The sequence below is a fragment of the Spermophilus citellus genome (genome assembly GCF_964194105.1).
Source record: "Spermophilus citellus genome assembly, chromosome: 17".
In the NCBI taxonomy this organism is placed as follows: domain Eukaryota; kingdom Metazoa; phylum Chordata; class Mammalia; order Rodentia; family Sciuridae; genus Spermophilus; species Spermophilus citellus.
The window spans coordinates 38,572,833-38,578,832 of record NC_138199.1 but is presented as its reverse complement, the minus strand read 5'-3'; positions in this window follow the sequence as shown (position 1 = coordinate 38,578,832).

The following is a 6,000-nucleotide window of genomic DNA, read 5'->3' as shown; positions in this document are numbered from 1 at the left end:
TGGAGGCTCCCAGGCTGTGGGCCACGCTTTCATCTGCTCACCTTGCTAAGGAGGTCAGGGCTTTGTTCCCTGCGGGAGCACGGGGAGGAAAGGGGACGCCCGCTGGGCTGGGCAGGGGGGCTGGTCTGGGGGGCAAGTCCCCCATGTTTGGAGGCCTCAATCCTTTGGAGTCCTGTGGAGAGTTTATGTTTTAAGGTCACATCCCAATCTTCAAGGAGGAGGGTGAGGGGACGAATGGAAGCCCTAGTTCTCGGTTATATAATTAAACCAAGATTTTCCTTCCTGGAGGAACAAAAAGAGGCCAAGGACGGCCTAATTGAAACCTCAGGATTGCTTCTCTGCGTGGCCTGAGCAAGTGGGCCAGCTCCAGCCCCCAGGAGCCAGAGGCCCCTGGTTTGGCCTCTGAGGGCCACAGGCTGGAGGGTCTGTCTGGCAGGGAGCCTTTGGGTGCCTGTCTTTAGGGCAAACTCTTGTTCTCTGGCCCAAAGTCAGGCCCAGTCGTCACTCTCTGTCACTGCCCACTCCTGTGGTCCTCACAGCTCTGTCTCCTCCCAGAAAACATCAGAGCCCGCAGCTCACACGGGCTGCTCTCAAGTGCCGCCAAAAGTGTGCGTCTCTTTATTTACAAGGATGTGAGCCAGGCTGCCTCTTCTGAAGTCGTTCATTACAAATAAGTGATGTTAAAACAGTGATGCTTTATTAATTGCGGATATGGCTGCTAATTAGAACCCAGGCGCAGGTTCTTTATACCTGTTTGTACACTTGCTCCCGAGCAAAGGGCTTCTCATCTCTCCTTGCCTCCTCCCCAACCCCAGAAGAGAATTTCAACTTTAAGACAAACAACTTCATTTACAAGTGTGTCTCTAATTAGCTGCAGAATTAGGAAAGCTGAGTTTTCCCCCATAGATCGGCTAAACCCTCGAGGGAGACTGGTGGAATAGAGAGAATCGCATTTCCAATTATTTTGTTGAATTGCTAATTTAGTTATTGTGCCTGGTGTAATTGTGATGGGTATTGGGTGTGCAATTCAATTTGTTTTAAATATTTGTGGGAAGGCTGATCAGTAATGGAGCTGACCTATTTTATGGCCCAAATTGAGAAAAAAAGACTAAAACACAACAGCCATAAAGATATAGTTTGTTTCCATTTTTATTTTGATCTCTCTCATCCCTCTTAAGACCATTGATGCAACAAAAGGATTAAATTAAAAGATGACAGCCCTTTGATCTTCTCCCTTTGAAAGCTTCTCGGTCCTTGGTAGTTTAATATGCAGATGTTTTAGGGTAGGGTTTCCATGCATTGCTGGGGGTAAGTTTCCGCCTCCCAAAATTGCATTTCTGGGTGCGCCTAGGAGTGACCTGGGGTGCTGGGCTTGGCAGCAGTTCGTCAAGCAGCAGGGGCAGCCTCTGCAGCACAGGGTGCACGGTCCTCGCAGCCACAGAGAATGGCGGAGCCCAGGACCTGTGTGAAGAGGCATTGTCCTCCAAGTGACTCCTTACACAGGGGTGGGTGACCAGCACCCCCTGCTCAGGGGGTTTCTGTACAAATGTCTGCTCCTTGTTGGGTTGAGCCTGCAAAGTTGTGACTAGGGTTAGGCATGAGGGTCCCTCCCTGCCAGCTACTCCAGCTACTCCAGCTACTCCAGCTACTCCAGCTGGAAGCTCAGCAGGAATTTCCCTCTTCAGCTGGTGTCTGCCTGGAGGGAGGATTCAGTTGACATTCCTACTATGGGTCTGGGCTTGGGGCAGGCCTGTGGCTTCCAGGAAGAGCAAGGGACAGGGCTCCATGGGGACTTGAGGTCATAGAAGTAGAGTACTCAGTTATTGTGAAACGTGCGAGTGCCAGGAGTCGTCATGGTCAAGGTTGCTTGCGGGTGTCCTGAGCCCTTCAATTTCAGCGCATCCCTGGGCCCTGCCCAGCCTCTCAGACATGCCCAGGCTGGGTTGGGCTGGATCAGAGGGTGGCAGAGCAGATTTTGAGGAAAAGGTAATAATAAAAATGGATCAGCGGAGCAGCTGTTGTCCTGAATTTGATTCTAAGAGGATTCCTTTTGTAACTCGATTAGCTTACAAAGGTGCCAGGGTCAATTTCTGTGCTTGACTGCTGAGTGGAAATGTAAGCTTCATTATTCTCAGGTAAGCAGTTGGCGGGGCCTGCAGGAGGATCTTCAGACAGCTTTTTCTCCTTTAGCCAGCTTTTCAAGACAACTTGGAGGGAGCATTTGAGGGACACACTCCTGGTGCCGAGGAGAAGGCCCTGGAGAGGAGCTGGGTGTGGAAGGAAGAGGTGGAGCGGGTGGATGGGGCACTGCAGGGCGTTGGCCTTGGTAGGTGGTGGTCCTGCCCCTTGCATTTATATTTGACAGCTTCAGCTTCGTTACTGAGGTATAATTTACATACCATAAAATTCACCACCATAAACACACAGTTTGGCGCTTTTCAGCACATTTGTGGAGTGGTGCTGCCAGCAGGGCGCTGCACCCATAGGACAGTCCGTCACCTGGAGTTCCTCCGCTGGTTTGCAGTAAATCCCACTTTCGGGCCTGGGTTGTAACTTACCTGTTTCCTGTACTTGTAGATTTGCTCTTTTTTTTTAAAACAACTTTATTTTGTTTATTATTATTTTTTTTAATGTGGTGCTGGGGATCGAACCCAGTGCTTCACACATAGGAGGCAGTGTTCTACCATTGAGCCACAACCCCAGCCCTAGATTTGCTTTTTCTCAATGTTTCATATAAAAATCATACAATATGTCGTCTTTGTGCCTGGCTTTAGTTTCAGATGAGGCTCGTCTGTGTTCCAGCATGTTTCTGGTAGTTGGGTCCCTTTTATTGCAGATGAGTCTCCCATCGAGTGGGTGATGCCCTGCTGCGTTCCTCACAGATGGACAAGTATTTGGATTTCTTCCGAATTGTGGCCATGATGTATAAAGCTGATAGAGTCTTTGTGAAACATGTTTGCAATTCTCTTGGATACATACGTTGGCATGGAACTGCTGGATATGTTAGTTGATGGCATTAAAATTTCTAAGAAATTGTGGAACCAATTCTGGGACCAGTGACTCACACCTGTAATTCCAGCAGCTCAGGAGGCTGAATAGGAGGATGGCAAGTTTGAGGCCAGCCTCCACAACTTGGTGAGGTCCTATACAACTTAATGAGATCCTGTCTCAAAAAGGGCTGGGGATGTGGCTTAATGAGTAAGCCTGGGTTCAATTCCTTGTACAAAAAAAAAAAAAAAAAAAAAAAAAAAAAAGAAAAAGAAAAGAAAGAAAGAAATTGCCAAACGTGCCACTGGCAATTGAGGTTCCGGTTTCTCCACATCCCTCCTAATACTTCTTGTCGTCTGTCTTCTGATGATAGCCATCCAGGTGGGGAATCTCATTGTGCCTTCAATTCCCATTTCCCTGATGACTAATGATGCTGAACATCTGCATAGTGTTGGATTTCCAGATGCTTTTTATGCTACTGTTGAGATGATCATGTGGGTTTTATCCCTTACTCTATTAATATGGTGTATTCCATTAATTGATTTTGGATGTTAAACTAACTTTGTACTCCGGGGACAAATCCCTCTGGCTATGGTGTAATCTTATTTTTTTTTTTTATGTTGCTGGATTCGTTTGCTAATATTTGCTAAGGATTTTTGCATCTATGTTCATGAGATTCTGGTCTGTAGTTCTGTGATGTCTTTGTCTTTTGTGTCAGGATAACACCGGCCTCATAGAATGGACCGAGTGTTCCCTCCCTGTCTCCTGAGCTGTGAGGAATGGTATTTCTTCTTTCAGTATTTGACAGGGTGGTCACCAGTGAAGCTTTCTGGGACCTGCCTTTTCTTCATGGGAAGATTTTTAATGCTTAATTTAACTTATTTAACGGTTTGGGTCTATTCAGATTTTGTTTCTTCTTGAGTCGGTTTTGGTAAATTTGTGTCTTTCTAGAAACTTCTTCTATCTAAATTGTCTAATCTGGTAGTATAAGGTGGTTCCTCATAATCTTTATCAGGTTGGTCCTTTATAATCCTTTTACTTTTGGTAGGGTCACTAGTTTTTCTTTTTAATTTCTGACTTTGGGAATTTGGGTCTTCTCCCTTTTCTTCTTGTTTGTTGATCTTTTTTTAAAGAGCTAACTTTTGGTTTTATCAACATTTCTCTGTTTACTGTTTTCTCTTTCATTAGTTTCCACTCTAATCTTTGTATTTTCCTTCCTTCTGCTTGCTTTGGGTTGTTTGTTCTTTTTGTATCTTAGGGTAGAAATTTAAATTACTGATCCAGGTCCAGGCCAGTTATTATTGAACCTAGTTCTCCTTTCTATTGTCAATTTTTGCTTTGTATATTTTGGGGATCTGTTGTTGGATGTGTGTACATTTATAATTGATATAGCTTTTACCATTATAAATGTTCCTCTTTGTCTCTAGTGATATTTAACATTTTTCCAATATCAATATAGCCCCTCCAACTCTTTTGGTTACAGTTTGCATAGTATTTGGTTTTCTGTACTTTTATTTTTATTTTTGTGTATGTTTTTTTTTTCTTGTACTTTATCTTTTAACCCATTTGTGTCTTTGAATTTAAAGTGTTTCTTGTAGACAGAATATGGTTGGATTTTCTCTTTTTTTATCTAGTCTGACAGTCTCTGCCTATTCATTGGAATTAGTCATTTCAAATTTAACAAATGTATTTTCATTTGTTTGGTGCTGGGGATTGAACCCCAGGATACTCTGTCACTGAGGTACATCCCTAGCCCTAGTTTTTAATTTTGAGATAGGATCTCACTAAGTTGCTGAGGCTGGGCTTGAACTTGGGATCCTCCTGCCTCGGCCTCCTGATCACTGGGATTACAGGTGTGCCTGGCTTGGCTCTTACTTTTTAATGGGTCTTCTTGCTTTTCCTCTTCATGTGCTCAGGGGTTCACAATTTGTGCGGGTTGAGAGCTCAGTAAAACCCTCTGTGGCCGTCTCACTTCTCATTTCTGCTAACTTTCTGGGTAGGCTGCTGGTTTGTTGCTTAAGCCAGCCCCGATCACCACAGCAGGCTGGCTGGGCCTCCCTGGGTGTTTGCCACTGATCTACTAGTTACTCCTAAGCACTGGGCATGGGATGTTGCTATCGATTCAGTTTCATCCGCGATCCCAGATTATAATTTTTTTTAGAGCTAGAAGAGAGTTCAGAGTCTTCTCCTTCTGCCCTTGGTAACCTCCCAGGGAAAGCAGGATTCCAGAAAGCCCTCGAGTTCCTCAGGTCCCTAGTGGGACAGGCTTGGAGGGCAGCCTTCTCAGCTGGCTGTTGCCCCCCCGGTGGCACTTGTGTTTAGTGACCTTGTTAACTCAAGGCCTAGACAAGGCCTAGACCCTGTCCTCTGAAAACGAGAATAGGTCCCCAATAAGGAAGGACAAAGCATGGAGGGAACTGCGATGGGTTGAGGACTTGCTGGTTACACCTGGCACTTGATTCATGCCAACTAATGTGATTTTTCAAAAGCCCCATAGTGGTTTCTTAATTATCCACATTTCACAGAGGAGGAGTCGGGAACTTCCCCCAGGACAAGAGAGACTGGAGTGAGGGGCAGGAGAGCGCAGCTCAGACTTGCTCCGAGGTCTGCCCTTTGAAGTGGCCGTTAAAGGGCCTGTTAGGATGGGCAAGTTGCACTTGGTTCCTCCTGACTCGAGGCCTAGACTTCTATGATGGCTTCCATCTCTCCTCACCCACAGTACTTACTGCTTACTTTAGAACAGTCATTGAATCAGGATGTTTGGGACTCATTCAGTCCCCTCTGTCCCATCTCCTTATAGTTCCTAGTGGGCTGAGCCCACTGTGTTCCCAAGTCCTCGGGGCAGAGGCTCCACTGTCTAACCCCAGGGAGTCCTTATTTGGAGCTGTCCTATAGCCATTCTTATTAGCTGCCCCCTGGAGCTGTTTCTGGCCATCACAAGGAGCCAGTCACTTCCGGGGTTAGTGACATGAAGACAGCAGCATGGTGAGCTCTTGTCACCTGACTGACAGG